Below are 18954 nucleotides of genomic sequence, written 5' to 3' on the forward strand. Positions count from 1 at the left end.
TGGCTTGTTGACTGTGCACAGCATTTATCTGATCTGACACAGTTTCATTAGGCATTAGTAATCATTTCCATAGCACACAACATTAGAGTACTCCTGTTTGTAAAACAGCAGATGAGGCTAATGCCGTCCTCTAGGGAGAAATTCAATATAATTCGTTAATTAAATGGAATAATTTAATTACAGTAACTAAGAAAGCATTCATCAATATAATTGTTTCTGGAGCCACCATTATAATTGAGGTTTAAGTGAAAACAAGTCCGTTTCTAATGTTGGTAATGTGCTGACATAGTTCTCCCACCCTCCATTTGTTCCTCTCTCTGATCTTCCACCATGCCATTTCTCCACAGTGTTTCTGTTTGATAGCCAGCCATACCACATCAGCAAGACCAAAACATTTATTACAGCCATTTAATTTAACCTCTCTACAGGCACGGACAAGAAGACAGAGATGATAGCACAGCCGCACTGAAAGACTCTCGCTGTTCAGTTTCTAATCTGATCCTCTCTGTTGCCCTTTCATAAAGACACCAGAGTATTACCTTGACTCCAAACATACCTCTGCCATTTAAACTGTCTTAGATTTCACCACAAAGACGGCCAAATAGAGTCCAATTCATTCTTCAGGGCCCAAATAATAAAACATAATTTTCGCCTAATCTGCCTAAAGAATGTCCTCTGTTTGAAGTTGACAGTGCTCTATCTTCTGAGAGGAATAATTGCCTTTTGAGTACAGCAGGAGAGGCCACTGAGGTAAGCCTGTCGAGGGTCTGCACCTTACAGGTGTGCCCTTGGACAGACAACCTCCTCGTTGTTCTTGGGAGAGTGAGGGAGAAAGGGAGAGGGCGAAGCCAGACTGAAAGAATTCATCTGCCAGTTGAAACGTTACGAGGCAGTGGCGGCGGCGGCACAGCAGCAGCACCGCTCTGCGTTCTCATATCACCATGTGGCCAAAGTGAAGTGAACAAAGAGACAGTGATCTCCAGTAATTCCTCCTGTCTGGGTACAGCCGACCACTTCTTGTCATTAAAGTTTTATCATGTTGCTTTTTATCACGACCGCTTCGTGAAATTGACCTGGTTGTAATCTGTTTAATTTCGATGACTGCACAGTGACAAAGTTACTGACAGTTATTGTCTAGAAATGTAAACGACACTCCTCTCCGTATAGTGCAGGCTTTGTGTGCTTCCACAGGCAAATTTCAATTCGTCAGCCTCGTCTGGCCACAGTGATTCAGCGCAACCATTGATTTGTAAGTTAAACATTAATTTCCCAATCATTTCGCTCAAAGTGTGTGCTATTTATCAGTTATGCGAGATAGTTATTTTGTAGCTATCTTTCTAAGACAAACTCAGTCTCTGCTTCATTTGTCAAACTTCTTCCTGGATTTTTAATGGGGGCCTATTAATTGAGCAGAGAAATCTGTCCCTTTCTGAACATGGCACTGAAAGCTGCTGAACAGCTGTCCCAGCTCTGGAGAATCATATGGAAGAATGCATTATCGGCCTTGTTTGAATATTCCCTTAGATTTGGAATAATCAGGCAGCTATTCAGCAGTGAGATGGCCATGCACAGATGCCAAAGCACAGCTGAGGGAAGCACAATGGTGTAATGCCGATGAAACACACACTGACACACACACACACACAACCAACGCCATGGAAAACGTGAATAATGCAGGTGCGCTTTATTTCTGTACGGTGTGCTTATCATACATAACAGCAGGACACTTTCTTTCAGCCCTTTTATCTCCTTTTTTTCTCCTCTCTTTCGTCGTGCCTTGTTCAAGGTGATCCTAGCTTTGCATATGGCTGATTAATCTTATTGCACAGTAGCTAACATTGATCACAGAAATGATTAGAAATGCATTAGTCAGCAGACTGTTTGGAGTGGTTGGGTTTAAGTGCTAGTGCCAAGCCATTTTCCATAGGTGTCCATGTTTTTAATTTTGTTATATAGAATTTTGCAAATGGATGCATGCATGCGGCCCAAATACAGCATCAAAGCTTTAATGCTTACAGACATAATTTAATCTCCTAGATGGTAGGACTGATGGGCTGTGTAGAGAAGGAATCCCTGCTAAATTCATTATGCTAAAAGTTGCTAGATCTCACTAGCTGATGAGAGAAACAGAGTAGCACAGCGTATGTTTGTATTTTTTGCTGTGCAAGAAACTGGCACTGCATTGTCGAAGAAAGCTTTCCCTCTATCACTTTTGTGTTTGTGTGTGTCACAGACTTATTTTAAGCTTAAATCTAAGTTTAAAGAAGAACAAGCACATTCTAAAAGTGTTCACATTTATTTATTGCACAAAACAGACTGAAGAACACACTGAGGTGCTTCGGTGCTGTGTCTCTTATGGTATCTGGATTATAATTTACAACAGCTCTGCAAAAGTACAACACCTCCAGAGTTCTTGGACCTAAACAACAATAGCATTTTACTCTTTATGACTTTGAAGCCAGCTGTCACGATGATGACATTTAATTTCCCTTTTGACAATACATTTTCACTCTTGTGTATAAAGGCGTCACCGGGCTGACATATTTTATTGAAAAAACTACAGATGTGAAGCATTTTGTTCCAAATTTTCGAACTTTGCCAAGCCACCCAGTGGGCCGTGTTGATCTGGCTCCCAGGCTGCATGTTAATTACGTAAATGATACCGACTTCTGTACAAAAGCTTCAACTTCTATAGTCTCTAATTTGATATTTATACCCCATTTCAAATGTTTAGTACTGTTTGTGCTAGCATTAGTAAATATCAAACATGGATCACAGCATAGTTAGACGGTTACACAGCATTTATTCTCATGAATAAAAGGAAAAAGAAATAAATTGTCTGTGTGGGGCACTTTGGTTGCTTTGGCCATGTGTTTAGGATTGTCAGTGGCCGAATGATGAAATGTCATACAGTGAGTTTTGATGCATTTGGCCGAAGGTTAGCACACAGGCTTTACTTTACACACTTTAACGTGCAAGTGGGAAAGTCCTTTTGCTTTAAAACAGTGCTGTTCTTTAATCACTTCAAAATAAAAGTTAAAGTTGAAGCTGAGGACCTTGCCTCTATCCCAACATGTTTTTTTTTTCAAAACCATTTGTCATTTGTCTCCTGACCTCGCTGACAGCTCCTCCTCCTTCTCGCTCATGCCTCAGATGCCGCCTTTAATCATTAAACAAAGTCCTTCTTCATCCACAACACTTCCTTTCGTCTTGTGATTTCAGAGATACTGGGGGGTTTAATCTAAATGCCTTTGTACCTTTTCTATTTACTGCGCTTTATTATGCTGTATTATTATAGAACGTCCATACCCAAACCCAAGGTGGAGTTGCACAAGGTTAGTTTTAAAGGTGATATGTACTGGGCAGAGATGAGATGACAAGGAGAGGGTAATGTTTGCAGGTGCAAATAAAATCACGGCTAATAAGTTGCAAAACAGGGCATGAAAGAAGAGAAGTGACTGATATGAATTGAATGACAAATTGTCAACACAGCTTAAGTAAATTGGGTTGTACAATAAAATGGGCTCGATTACTTAGCAAAGGACACTGTTACAATTAACAAATAGCTTCCTTCCAGCAGCATAAGTGCAAGCCATAAGAGTCCCACCAAGACAACTCTTGCCACATGTTCAACACTCCCCATTAAAAACCTGGGGAAATTAATGAGCTTCCATTGGCACCCTCACAACAAAGGGATCTATAAAGCAGCCTTAATGTTCTCAGGGAAACTTTACTCTTCAGTAGTTCCCAATCAACCGGTAGCAGCAGATTTTGTTTTATTTCCCTTGTAACCTACAACAGGAGCTAAAAACGCTACTCAATGCAACTTTACATAAATGTTATCCCTGATTGAAATTGCTTACAGCTCGCTCTTAATTAACAATTTGTCAATAATTAACCATGTTGGGTTATCAAAAATATAATTGTGTATGAATGCACGCTTTATGTTTAACTAACAGCTGAGCAGCGTGTTTTCAAAAATCTATAAGTCTGCAAACTATTGCCAATTATAGCGACAGTCATTAGTTATTTGCTCTTACCTCTATCATCTGAATTACCTAAATAAATAAATTAAATAATCACCCCCACCCACCCACCCACACACACACACACACACACACACACACACACACACACACACACACACACACACACACACACACATAAAATGTAAATGAAGAACAAAATCTTCTCATGTTGTGAGCATTGATTTGTACTTTCTACCTGCTTGTACACAATTAAGAACACTTAGGAATCAAAGAGCGCAGAGGTTTGCAGAAAGGTATTAATTAGAACTTTATTTATGCAGATGCTTTGTAAATTTGCATAAAAAGCAATTCCACAGATGGGTTTATGGCAGTAATGACTGTTCCAGTCTGCAATAAAACATCTGCTTAATCACAACAGAGACAGTCAGTGGCTGCTGTGAAAACAGGCTGTCCAAGTACATCTCAAAGAAAGTAGTGAGGAGAAGAGCTCGTGTGGACAGGTCAGGGGGAAAAAAATAGTAAAGCGATTTTAGAAAAAAAAAATTGTGAAAGTTAGTTAAAAGAGACACACTTCTCCCAAACATTTCCCGGTGCTGCTTTGAGTGCTCTGATGTCGAGAAAAATACCCTTATCGTGTTGGCAGAACAATCCACTTACTATGTTTAAGAGAAGAGAGAATTTTGTTCCAAGTCAAGCCAAGTCTTTGTCTATGTGTGCCAACTATTTTGAAAATATTCCACTTTGTGTCTTTTTTAATCTGGGAGAGCCACACACAGATACAAGCCTTTGCACAAACACCCACACACGCATAGCAGTGTGGCTACAAGGTCACTCCAAGTATTGATAAATCACCCAGCTGTGATTCCCTCCTGACAGCTCAAACTAACATCAAGCTGGATGGGGGAGAACAAAAGACCATCAAGCAGCCCTTTTCCTGACACTTTTATTCAATCACGGCCAGATTGCTTACGACAGCACCAGCAGCTGTTTCGTCTTCATCTTTCCCCATTTGATAAAGCGTGTCAAGTCATATTTCTGTAAGTACTTCACCTCACCCCATACTGTGCAGATCCACAGCGATTCGGCATATGCACATTCCACATGAGGGGATCGTCAAATGGGTCAGGGAGTAATGACACCCCTCTGAAGGTCGCAGCACACTGGCGTGGGGGTGGGAGCAGGTAGGTGGGTGGAGGGTGTGCGTGTAAGGGGGTGACGACAAAGCAACAAGCTGAAGGTCAAAGATAAGAACAGCCGCAGAGATATCTAAGATAGCCAGCAGAAATTAAACAATGAAGGAAAGGCAGTAGGGCTTTGATTGTGTGATTGTGTTTAAGAGAGGAGGGGGGGCATTTGTTGGGATTGTTATTTTGGGATCACCATCCCATTTGGAGCTCTTCTGTTGACCTTTTTCCTCATAGGATGGAGGTTGGTGATAGGACAGCGAAATATTGCAGATGTCTATTGTTTGTTTTTGATCAGACATCAGGGCAAACAGAAACGACATTTCCATTTAGCAACAGCCTTTTAATGTTTACATTTAAATTGCCCTCACAGGCTCTGTTTACTTGTGCAAGTTTCCGAATAATTATTACAGGTGCTTCAGTTTATTGTAAGTAGGGTGAGTGTCATATTTAAAAATAGTGATTACATTCACTGAGAAACTATATGACACCCAGAGACATTTCGTTAACACCAACTTGAGGGTCATATTTATTGTTTAATTTCTTGAATACAATTTCATGTGTTTCATGGAAATCTGTTGTTATTCAGCTGTTTAAGCGTGGGCATACACGCTGGAGTGCCCCAGAGGATTATCTAAAAGCATTAAAAATTTAAAGTTGTCCAGCTATTTAATTTATGCTCAACTACTATCAAACATATTATATTTTCATTTTTAAATCTGTACCATACATGTTGCAAATTAGGAAATGCGAGCATGCTAATATGAGAAACAAAGATGGTGCTAACCATTAATTAACATTTAAGATGAATTTATTCGTTAGCATTTAGCATGGTGATGTTGCATGTTGTGCAGAGCTAAATGTTAATAACTGTTGAGCAGGAGGAATGTAAAACGTTTTTTAGCTATTCTTTTTTCATTAATGTATCTTACTATAATGATCAACACTATAAACGTAGATTGTTGAATTTAGGTGTACGTTACGTGTGTGTTGTTGACATTAACGTATAGGTTATGAGTATGTTGTTGACTATGCGTATATGTTACGTGTACGTTGTTGTTTCTAAAGATGTTTACAGCATGGAAGAAAAGCTGGCTATGGTTTCTGTAGAACAAATTACAACTGACCTTTTTATAACTTCATCCAAATGTTTTCTTCTGCTTATCCAATTCAGTGGAAGGAGGAGCTGGAGTCAGCTCTCATGATTACACCCTTGACAGTTCACCGGTATATCGAAGGGCTAACACAGAGACCTATGGCCAATTTAGTTAACCTAACCCAACTAACTGCTTGTATTTGGACAGTGGGAGGAAACCGGAGTACACAGAGGGAACCCTTGCACACACACAAACTTCATGAAGAAGATCCTCAGTTGGCTGGTGGATTCAAACCCAGGATCTTCTTGGTGTGAGGTGACAATGCAAACCACTGCACAACTCACTAATGTTAGTTTTTATTAAGGCTTAAAGTTACGTATTATTAGGGACATGGTTGCATTGCTTGCCAACCGGGCTAATTAAAATGGATTAACTGTACAAAGAGCCTGTCCAGAAATCTGTGCAAAAGATTTGGTGAGTTCATTATTAGAATTCTGTTCATTTATCACTAATTAATAATTATTTGTATTTTTGCAATCCTCCCACATGAAAGCACCTTGCTAATCAAACTTGCTAGCTTTAGTGGATAACTTAGCCTTTTGCCTCATCATCTAAATATAGCACTTACAAGATGACATAATAATGCGCAAATCTTAAAATGGAGACTTCACAAATGGCACAAATTAATCTTTAACTGCATTACGATGGTGGTAGATTCACTAGTAGTTCTGATTTGATAAGTGTTGTCCTGCCACGGACTTCACTGAGCCTTTTAGTTTTCAATTGAGAAAATACAGGTCCATCAAATATCTCGATGTACAGATTCAAAGGTCTGAACCAAGGTAAGCCTACACCATCTATTAGGGGTCTAACGATACACAAAATTCACGGTTCAGTTCGGTTCGGTTCGATACTTTGGTGTCACGGTTCGATATTTTTTCGATACAAAAAAATGTTCATGCCTTTTTAATTTGTCATTTATTAAAATTATAAATATATATTTTAACTCAAAAGTACAGTTTTTAAATTTAATGTTGCTGAAACAACAAAATAATAATAATAAAAAGAAAATCTATCTGATCGAGGAATCACTCATCTTTGGAAAAGAGAGTTTATTACAGAGAAATGTCTCTTTCCAAAATAAAAGCTATACTATACGCTTCCTCTGGGCTATATTCTCAGTAGCATATTAAACATATCAGGTCCCCATAAGGAGAATCATGTGCTAACGGCTGTCTAAATGACGCGGGTAAAGTTTGTAGTATGCGTGCTTGTTGTTTTTGTCTGCTTCAACTTGTCTTTGCACTAGGATGATGTCGGCGTAAATGTGCAGTCATATTCGTTGTGTTCCCACTAGTGCTGTCAGCGTTAATCTGGTTAAAATGACGTTAACGCCATAACGCGGCAAATCTCCGTTAACGAGTTACCGCAGATCGCCCCGTGCGCGGGGCTGGACGGCATCAACACGTTATCAAGCTAACTGCGCTAACGCACTAGTTCCCACCAATTGAGCATTGCGTGGCACATCCGACATACTGTAGTGGGTCAGGGCTGTTCGGGGTTCTGTTTGTACAGTTATGTTTTGTTTATGTTGCCATAGTGACAGGTGACGCCCTCTCGCTGCGACGGTGTGTCCTTCCGGGGTCAGAGGGCGCCCTGTGTTGTTGTTGTTGTTGCCGCGCTGAGCAGTTAGCTAGCGGCAGTGTTCTTCTGCAAATGTAAATAAATGGCTGTGCTCCCTGGCTAGCTCACGGGAAGCAAGACCAAACGATACCTCCGTCTCCTCCTTGTCTGAGCTCGCCACAATACTGTTTTACTTTTGTCCATGACCATCAGGGTCATGCTTCACAAGAAAACCAAGATAGTTCCAAACGCCAGATCTGAATGAGGGTGGGGGAGGTTCAATTTCGGGTAGCGTTGAGGCAGTTGCCATGTTGCAACGAGCTTAGCTTCTGTCTTGCTAGCATGCGCTGCGCTCAGTGGATCTGCACTCGACAGTGCAGCCTAGGCGGAGTAGTCGAACTCAGATTCACTGAGCGCTCAACACAGACAGCATCGTCAGAAGAAAAGTTGATAAAATAAATTAAAAAAATTGTATTGTTCGATACATATGCGTACCGAACCGAAAGCACTGTATCGAACGGTTCAATATCGATACGAGTATTGTTGCACCCCTACCATCTATAACAAAACAGTATTGTGTATCATTGCAGTTTCACTGCCAAGATTCAGTAACACAGATGTTCAAAGCACTTCTAATAGCTTTTCATCTGAGAATGTACTGCAACTTAAAAAGCATGCAAAGACAATGTCCTTCAAATACAACACAAGTAAACAGTCAAAAACTTTGCTAAATGCACACATTGAAATCAGTTACTAGGATTTGCTGCTAGTGACAACAAAAATAAGTTTACCTATATTGGTAGCGCATCTTCTAAGTCACCATGTCCCAGCTGGGGTTTCTTTCACATGTAAATGTTTCCATTACCGTCTAGTAAAAGTTGTAGCAGTAGATGTTGTAGTAGTAGATCCATTAAAAAAAAATGTGTTACTCTTTCTGCTTGTGTGCTTGTTTCGTTAAATTGATGAAGGTGTTTTCGTAATTTCTTAATGTTATATCTATTTGCACGAAGAAATGTCACACAATTCACTATTTTTGGTCAGGTGCTGTCCTGGCTTGTGTAGATGGTTGCTAGTTTTGTAGGAAAAGAGATGTGTAAATCAGGTGGAATGTTCGCATCAAAAATGGGACAGCTTACTCCACTCAGACTTGGCCTGATTCCCAGGAATGCAGTTAGCTAGCACACAGTCACCGCCTATTCATGGTGGCACAGCTGCTGTGGACATATGTTTCCCACCAAAGAGGAGGACATCAACCAAGCACACCTTGAACAGGTGAGCAGATGAATGGCTTTCGATCCTTTGACAGTCTGCCCTCGTCTTGTTTGTTTTTTCCCTTGCTCAACAAATAAGTTCCTCCTGGTGTGGCCTAAACTTTTCCGTTCATCCATCCGTGACAAACCGAGTGTATAAAATGTGACAGTAACAATATTGATTTTTATTTAGTTGGATAACGTAGATCAGTAATTTTAATCATGTTTGACTATTTTCATTTAAACAGGGTGTTTCAGCAGGACAATGAATGTAAAGGAATGGCAATAAGGAATATTATTAGCCAAAGAGCGCACAAAGGCTTTTTTCCAACCTCTCAGCAAATGACCAAATGTGAGAGAAAAGATTACATTTATTCATAGCTGTCTTTCATCAAGAAGCTTAAAACCTAAACTTCAAATGTAACCCCAAATTATATGCATATTGAGCTGACCTCTTTCACCCTTTTTCTTAAAGCCATAGAGGAGGTGTGATATGCAAAAACCCACAGATCCTTCAGCTCATCATTTAGACGATTTCAGCACTTTTGGTTTTCCAGCCGTCCAAGGGTGATCACGTTAGTCACTAATAGATAAAGAAGAAGCTCCTCCATTAGCATGGAGGTCATATGTGTAATGTCAAAACTCCCAAACCTTGCTGTCATTGCAGTCAGAGGAAAAAAACAACGTGACTTACACTTAAAGCTTGCTCGATGCAATGTAAAACACTGAATTGTGAAACAGAGAAAAGCGCCAGATAAATGCAATCCATTCTCACATTATCCATTGTTAACTCTCATGCTTTTGTCACCCATCTCTACAGCTATGACCTATTAGCTTTAGTGAAGTGCTCTGAGGCCACGGAACCATGTGAAGGTTGTTCACCCATCCAACAGAGCCATTTACAGGAGAGAGACCCCAGAGCCGAGCTGCAGCAGCTCTCTAATGACTCTATCAGCTACACTGATGGGAGCAAATGGCACCCAGAGATTTAAACACATTCCCTGAGCATGCATTACATTTTCTCTATGTATTTTCATTATTGTATTGTAATGGTAATGCATAAGTATGCATGTTAGGACAATGTAAAACAGTTAACTCTGCACTACAACAATATCGGTTATATTTTTCCAGAATCCATCACATTTAGACACACAGAGCGAGCAGGTGCAGGTTTCATACAGAAGAAAATGTAGTGTCATTCCACTGCTATCTTAAGTCTCTCGCATGTTTTTAAAGGATCAATTAGCTCTTTAACCTAAGATATGACCTCAGTGTAATTATTGTTATTTCCAAGGGAAGCGGGGTTGATCTAGCACCTCAATCCAACAATTACAGGAAACTTTGTATAAGATAAAAACAGCATACAGTATGTGTGTCCCTTTGTGAAAGACACTATGAAGTCACAGGAGTATTCATTAAGGCCTTTGTGTCCTGTTTGAAATAGTGCCGTTAAAGGCTTTAGCTGTGGGCATCTCTCTGGAAGAGATATAATGATCCTCCAATTAGAGACAGAATCGTGAGACCTGTTTATTAGTCTTAATTCATCTCTTCTTTGTGCTGAGCATATCAAATACCACAGAGGAAAAAAATAATCAACAATTTACCAACCGTAATTACAAATCTATTAATAGTTTCCCAACAATGACGTGCAACTGTATTCACATCATTTTCGACTGTCATGAACAATACTGCGGCAGCGTCGATGTATCCATTAAAAACTGCATTTCTCCCAGCTCGGTGACATCTTGCATTTCAAAGATGACTCGGAGCCTCTTCAGATAAATTACAGCTTTTCATTAACAAGAATGGTTTGGGTATTATTAACTCTAAATGGAGTTTCAGACACCACTCTACATTTGCAGCTTATCAAACAATAGCAGGCTTTTGTGGCTGTAAAGGTTTTTTCCATTAAGAAGAAGAAGATTGAAGAAAAAAACAAAAAAACAACCTGCAATGCATATTTCAGCGTTTTATTTAAGGAAGTAGAAACATGACAAATTACGTTTATTTCTCCTCATGCATAGAATCATTAGTAAATGAGCCCATCTGCTAACTGGCCAGCTTGACCCTCTTTTTTTACTTTTCATGTTAGCGCCACAGTACTACAGCTAACCGTAGCCCAGGGGGACATACTGCAGTGGTGCAGTAGAAGTAGAAGCAACAACTTATAAAGATGATCCTTTTATTGATCAGGGAAAACCCACTGAATACACAATTCTAATAACTAAAATTTTAAATAATTTTAAAAATCACAACTCTAAAATATTAAAACACTGCAAAGTAATCTTACAGTAGACATTACTAAAGTTAAAAAAAACAACAACAGGAGAATGGTCACAGATTATTTATATTATTATTACTCATTAAATATAAATATATAAAGATTATTTTACTGTTGTAAATGATCTGTTTGGAGCTCAGTTGTTACTTATTAGACTTGATCTAAATATCATTTCCATTGTAGTCACCAGGAAGAAAGCACAAAGAGAACAAGGATCGGGGTGAGCAGCCTTTTTGGTGGTGAGGAGAAGAGAACACAGGAAAAAAACCTTGAACCTCGACAGAACAAAACATACATTTTGGGAAAATAAGTCAAGTTAAAGACATGCAGCAGTAGCAACAGTAGTGAAAAGTGGGACGTCGAGGAGAAGTGCTCAGTACATCATGCAAGCTCCCCCTGGCAGCCTAAACCTTCAGCAGAATACCTGTGGGATGGTTTGGGTTTTCTTCATCCAGCCCTACCCATATGCTTTATCAAAAACCTCAACTTAAAAGTAAAGTAGGAGCATCTATTGGAGGATGAGATGAAGGCGCTGCCTCTCATAGTATATTGTATAAAACTCAGGAAACTGAAAACAATAATCCAAATACAAATGCAAATATTTAGGCAGTGTTACTTAAACTAGTCTTTTAACCATTTCTGGTGGCAAATACAGTTTATATGTTCTGTATGATTCCTTGAATAAATTCTGTTCATTTGGAAAAGTTTAATTAAATGGCATGAGCCTTCAACTGGTAAGGGATTAAACATCCTAGCTAGGTAGCCAAGTTAACTATTAATACGTCAGCACAGGCTAATTCAAATATGAGCACCTGCTGCACCAACAAACAAATGACTTAAGGTTTTTTACCACCACACTTCCAAGTTTCAAAAACATGTTACTTCGCAATAGAAAGGACCAAGTGAGTTCCACGTTCATTCATTTAAGGCATATTTGCACTACAGTTTCAATAACGTTACTGTGCCAGTTGCTCGGTTTTTGGCATCTGATATAGTTGCTGGTACTAATGTGACCAACCAACATAAAGAATTAAGTGGATCCACATATTGGAAAATTTGGCATGGGGTGCTCTTTATTTACTCTGGATTTTACTCAACCATTAAAAGTGATTGGCTGAAATCACTGATGTTGCCTTTAACCCAACGCCCTGTTTTGCAGTGACCACTCCTTGTTGGAAAACAGCGCAGACAAAAAACGTCCTTCGTCTACCGTGTTGCACGTATACTAGATAAAAGTGAAGCTTATGACCACATTCACTAATCTAAAAATTTGGAACACTGACTGCCAAACTTGATCCTAGCTACTGAATATTATAAATCTAAAATGATTCAGTTTTTAGGCAGGGTCACCCACAATGTAGGTTCTTTCTGTCACTGGATTTACCAAGCATTGGATTGTTCACTCACTGATAGTTGACTTGAGCTGGGTTTGACCATCATGAGATACGTTCGTTTGACTTTTCTGTCAAAGTGACCTTGATAAGGGCAAAAAGCTGAAACATCATTCTAACAATAAAGTTGTTATATATACTCTAAGAGTTGCTAAAATATATAACACTTTTGTTGAGACTGTGTCAAAGTTCTGTTAATCCATCCTTGTAACTCATGATGCTTTATTGGATGTTTCTTTTTCCACTGCCAGCAGTGACACTATCAGCTCCTTCAGAACATCAGAATTTGGGGCTGAGGGAAGGTTTCTGAGCATTAAAGTTATAGACGGTGATAACAGCCAAAATGATTGTTGAGCAGTTAATGGTAGTTTTTTCATTGCACTGGCATGATAAAGGGACAACTACGGTAGATTATTACGGTATTGGTAAATGTACTATAGAATTGTAATTATGACAGAAACCAAATTATCGTGTCACGTTCTTACTACCGTAATGATTTACAACCTAAAGACTTCCAGCCCTTTAATCATAGTGGCTACTGAATTGGTCTGAATGTAAATGTAGATTGGATCATGGACAATCTTTGCATGTGTTAACGGAAAGTCATTCATTTATATGCAGCCATTCCATTTTCCCTGCTGTTTTTCTTCTTTTTGTCTTTACCGTTTCCTAGGATGGACATGCTTGTGATTGTTATCCGAATATGTAAAAAAAATCTACATATATTAGTGCAAAAATACAGCGAATGCAAAGCTTACAGCATATACATATAAATTTATGTGTAAAAGGGAGAGCATGCTTTGATTTTGTAGGGTTTAGGATTTTTTGAGATGTCAAAATACAGCACTTCTATCAGATAAAATAAAATCATACTTTAAGACTTCACCTATAGTAAGCAACACTGTAAGTACCACATTAAACACACTTTACGTGTTTGCAAGTTAAGGTGTTAAAATGTGCATTTTTTCCTGAAGCTTTGAAGAAAGTTTAATATATCTGTTGTCTTCCAGTTCATTTTTATGGCTTATAATACTGTAATACCCAGAATCTTTAATGGAAAAAATGCAGATAATATAAAATATTCAGCTGACAGCCATCCATTTGTAAAGGTGCAGACTGGTTAGGGTGCAGTTTTTGTTAAGGGCAGTAAATGTGAATAACTGTCTTCATAGACGATGGCTGTTAATACAGTAAATACAGAAAAATAAGATTAGCTGTTTTTACTTTTACAATGATTTTTAGTACAGGGAATTAAAAATAAACAAATGCATGTGCTTGCTAGGCATCTAAGTGAGACGCACTGAGGCCCTGCTGTCTTTTGGGACAGGGCAGCTCTACTTTGGACAAATTAATCTCCAGTAAAGATGACTTAGATCAACTTTGAAAAACACTAAGATGAAAACCCATAAAATGATTACGAACGGCGGCCAGAATGACAAGTATTATCAACAAAAATTAATCAGGTGCATCTTTTCATGAACTCAATTAATAATGTGCAACAACGGGGTCTTTTTTCCCTGGAATGAAAATTAATTAGCAGGGGAAGGTCACTCGGAGATGCTGACATCACTCATCAGGCCGCTGTGGCAGTTCTAATTATTTGTCTTCCAGGCTTGGCTGATCAAAAATTATTGCCATACCTGAGCAACATTTAGAAAAAAAGCTTTGTTTAAAGCGCTTTTAATTAGACCTGCTATTTGATTAATGCAGTGTAAGCGCTCAGGATCGGCCCTCTTATCAGCATTTCTGACAAGTTTGCTGGGTATTGTTGTGTGAAAGACGTTTTACTGACGCTAAGCGACTGTTTAGTATCTAATTCGTTCACTTTAGTTGCAATTAAAAAGCTATTTACTGCGAGAACACTTGTTGATGTTAATATAGATGTTGTAAACTTTGACAAAGCACTGTGTATCAATACTTGAAATATGGCATTAAGCGATAATATTAATAAACTAGAATAATGTGGATTAGATCAAAGAGTAGCTTCTGAAAAACCTGCAGCGTTACACTCAGTCGTTTTGTTTTGCTGTGAATTGCGCAATGATTGCCCAAGTCGCTCTAGGTAGATCCTCCAAGACAGCAAGTGTAGCTGCAAGGTCCTGCAATTTATTGTGTTTCAGTCAGACATAATTAATACGAGAAGACAAAGGTCACACACAGCCAGCACGATTACCTAACCCCCGCCTGATAACATATCTAGTCACCGCTGGCTCCCTCGGTCACGTACGGAGAGGACTAGAGTTGGGAAAAAGGCTTTATCGAGTTCTTGCGTTTTTTTCCGCAGATGAGTTTTCCCCTTACGTTGTTATCGTGTTGACTCGTCGTCTGAACTATCTTCAAGCCTTACTACATCAATTCACATTACCTGCAAATTAGCAAAGTTCTACTTTCAAGCTCTCAGTACATTTGATCCAAATAGACTCTAAATGCCATTTCTGTTCCTATTAACCTACGGATCGGTGTGGCAGATATTTTCATGAGGTTGCTGGGGAAAAAACATGAGGCTAATGGCTTGGTTGTGACAGCGCTATTCATGATGATTTATGATTCTGTGTTTAAGTTGATTACTCCACTGCTGACTCGGAATACTATTTCAATTAGTGCACTGAAGGTCACTCCACGAAATCCCTCCATAATCTATTCCTATTAACACTAATGCGCCGAGTATCCATATCTGTTCACCCTTGTTGATTCAAATCATCCCCACTCCTAACGGCCAGCTTGTTTACCAGTTTACTGGTTTGGACGTATCCTAGATGGTAATTTTCTCTCCTCCGTGTATCATTAATGTCTTCAGTCTTGACACATGGCTAGGAGGGACATCTCAATAGAGCTTGGGTGCATTTTTATGGCTTTTATTATTTCTAATTTGTTTTACAGATCAAGTGATATTTATGCTGAATGAAATTGATCCTGAAAGCCCTGTAGGCAAACATGGTAATATTGTGAGGTTAGAAAGCAACAACGTCCTATTACTTGTCATCATGAGAACCAAAATAGCCGCGGCGTGATCAAAATTTTAGAGGTCTAAATTAATTTTACATCACTTTCATTCATACTCCCACTCACCCATGCAGAGGAGGAAATTAGCTACCTGTATTTAATCTAATATGTTCCCACTGTAAGCGCTGGTGGACATGTTAGACTTAATCATTTCGCACTGAATCAAAATGCTCACCAGACAGTGCTTAGCGATGAACAATGTATTAACTTTTAAAGACAAGGTCTCTGAGTTTACCTCCTGAAACAGCGGCCTACTTCATATAACACAGGATACATTACAAATAGAGTCATTTAGCTGGTCTGAGTGCCTTGCAGACGTCTTTGTTTTAAAGCTACGTCTTTAATAAACAGACGAAAACCTATGATTAAAATGGTGAAAACTTTAAGGGTTCTTATCAGCCACAGCAGGCCCGTAGGCCCGAGGACAGGAAACATCCTTTTTTTTTTTTTTTGTGCGAGAAAGGTGAAAGTGCTGACATTGTCACCACTTGATGGGACTCTATCTAAGGGATAGGTGAAAACACTTGGGCACAGTGACATCAATTTTCAAGATGATTTAACTCCATGCTCCTGTGTTGGAGGAAAGAAACTTCAGAACCCTGATTTACCTCCGATGACAGCCACGCGGTCCCCGAAACAATGTTTCCAAGGCTACTAGCGAATGACGAGTGGTCACGTCTGTACAGCCGTCCCCATTGGTTTGATTTATGTGACCAGGATCCAATAAAAATGGCAATCAAATCAACCCAGCCACTTTACAGGTAGAGGGCTGTCTGATTGAGTTGTCGAAGGCATGGCTGAGGCTCAGAATGATTATGCTAGGAAACGGAGAGGGGTCCATCTCTTCGTGCCCAACAAGGACACCATACATCTCCCCATGCAGCTTTCCTACTCCACTGTGAAATGTATCCAAAATAACTGCACACCTACTGCTTGCCTGCCTCCTCTCTCTGAAGGTTATTTGTCGTCTGAAGGACTCTCCCTGTCAGAGTATGATGAATACCATGTACACAGACAAGAGCAGCGTCAGGTCCAGGATTAGCCGGAAAACTCACTGATCTGTGAATAACCTAAAAAAGAGGAGCTGAAGATTAGCAATGATGCTTTTAGGAATGATCCATCAAACTCAACTACCTCAGTCACTCAAATGAATCATCGCACTTGATTCTTTAACCCAGGCGAAGTACGAGTGACTGCCGCACTCCCCGCAGGTCACAGAGATCATTTTGAGGATGTTTATTAAATCAGTGCTATCAATTTTCTTACTGATCATCTTTTATCTGTCCTGTCCTTGGGGATGATTCAAGCACACAATGATGTTAAAGGTTGCGGTATTCAGCTTATGGCTTTCCCATTCAACCTCCAGAGTTCCGCCGGCAGTATTGAATTAGAGGCAATGCTGCAAGATAAAAACCGATACCTGAAATATCCCCCATATTTAGAGGGCTCACGTTAGCTCACTTCTGTTAACAGAGTTACTGTACAAAGGAGAGCAAAAAAGAGCAAACAATAATCATGTGAACTATTTACCTTGGCTTTGAACTAATGACAACTTAGGCAGGCCTGTTTACTGTGCATGAGGAAGCACACATTCAGGAAGTAAATTGGATCAAAGTACAAGCAGCTGCTTAAGTACTTACTCGCTTCGATAAGCAGAGTGAAATCACCATCATTGTTGCATTAGAGTGACTTGCCTCAGTCACCGGCAGGAAAGCAGGCAGGAAGAGGAGAGGGGAGCTGATAGTACCAGCTCCATGTGTCATGAAGGAGCTGCTGGCTAACAGCCAGCCCCAAAGAGAACAATTGAACATCACTGTAGAGTCTTTTTGTGTTGGAAACACAATCACCTTGTTGGAGAACAGAAAGCATTGTGCAACAGGTACAAACACATCCTCTAGAACAATAGGTAAACATGTGGAATTTAAAAAAAAGAAAAAAGAGCCCACACATTTCAAGATTTTTATTATGTTTTTCCTTTGTGATTATGATGGCAACATGAGTGTTATTTAACTCTTTAAAAACCAAAAACTCTGTCTACCTTGAACTTTAAAAGATACGATAAGCTTTCGATATTTTCTCTTTAGGGCGGCTGTAGAGAGGTAAAAACAAAAAACCCTCCAATCCAAGGCCAATTTGAAATGACATCATCTTATGTTTCCACTGAACTCTGAAGACCTTTCCTCTCCCGCGATGAGGACACAAGGAAAGTTCAAGGATTGAGCAAGTCAGTTGGACTAACATGCCACGGAACAGGAAATAGCCATTCATTGATTTTGTGTGTGTCCAGAAAGATCAATTTTATTCTTCCTTTGTTTTCAGACTACAATGCACTAAAGCTCCTGCAGCAGCAGGATGTTTTTCGTACAAGCACGGCCCAAATGAAGCTATAAATCAAGTGTTGGAGCAGAAACACATAATGTCATCCCCCATAGACCCCGCACAGTATAGTACCACACCTCGAACTCCTTCTCCCTGCTTTCAATCCGTCTGTACAAACAGTCAGAGATCGTCCAACAGCTGCATTAATACGACTGCTGGATTAAAGAAAAGGTAGCGCGGTGGAGTTCTATTTCGAGAAGTTCATGTTAAGACCGCGTTGTTACATTCACTCCTTTATGAGGGTTCGACAGGCGGTTAGCTGATTAAGTGTGTGTGAATGTGCGCATAAGTGTGTGTGCCTAAACTGACACTTTAATTGTATTGCACTCATGCTATCTGGTGCCGGAGTTAACTCGTAAAAGTGAAGTCTCAAGCAGATTCCCAGCATCTGCCTATTTAAGATTCATAGAAAAGACCATCCACCCCAATCAATATCTACTTGAGATTTAAGTTGCATTATGTGTCCCTTTCACAGGCATGATTTAAAACATCAGCACAAAGTATTCTTAATTTTATTGCCTGTCGTAAATTAAAATTAATGACGCTGACATCCACAATTAACAATGAAAAATGCAGATTCTTATAATTACTTTAGCAGTAATATTGTTTTCTAGCTCAGGCTCAAGGTGCTCCTCACACGCTCCTCAACATTCAGTAAAACACAAAAAGACAGCTTCATTACATTTTATTTGCTATAGGAAACCAAAAAAAAAGGGTCTAACAAAAATCCACAGCTCATTTGGGAATATCTCGCCAT

The sequence above is a fragment of the Perissodus microlepis genome, chromosome 16 (assembly GCF_051167445.1).
Source record: "Perissodus microlepis isolate ML-2025 ecotype Zambia chromosome 16, ASM5116744v1, whole genome shotgun sequence".
Taxonomy (NCBI): Eukaryota; Metazoa; Chordata; class Actinopteri; order Cichliformes; family Cichlidae; genus Perissodus; species Perissodus microlepis.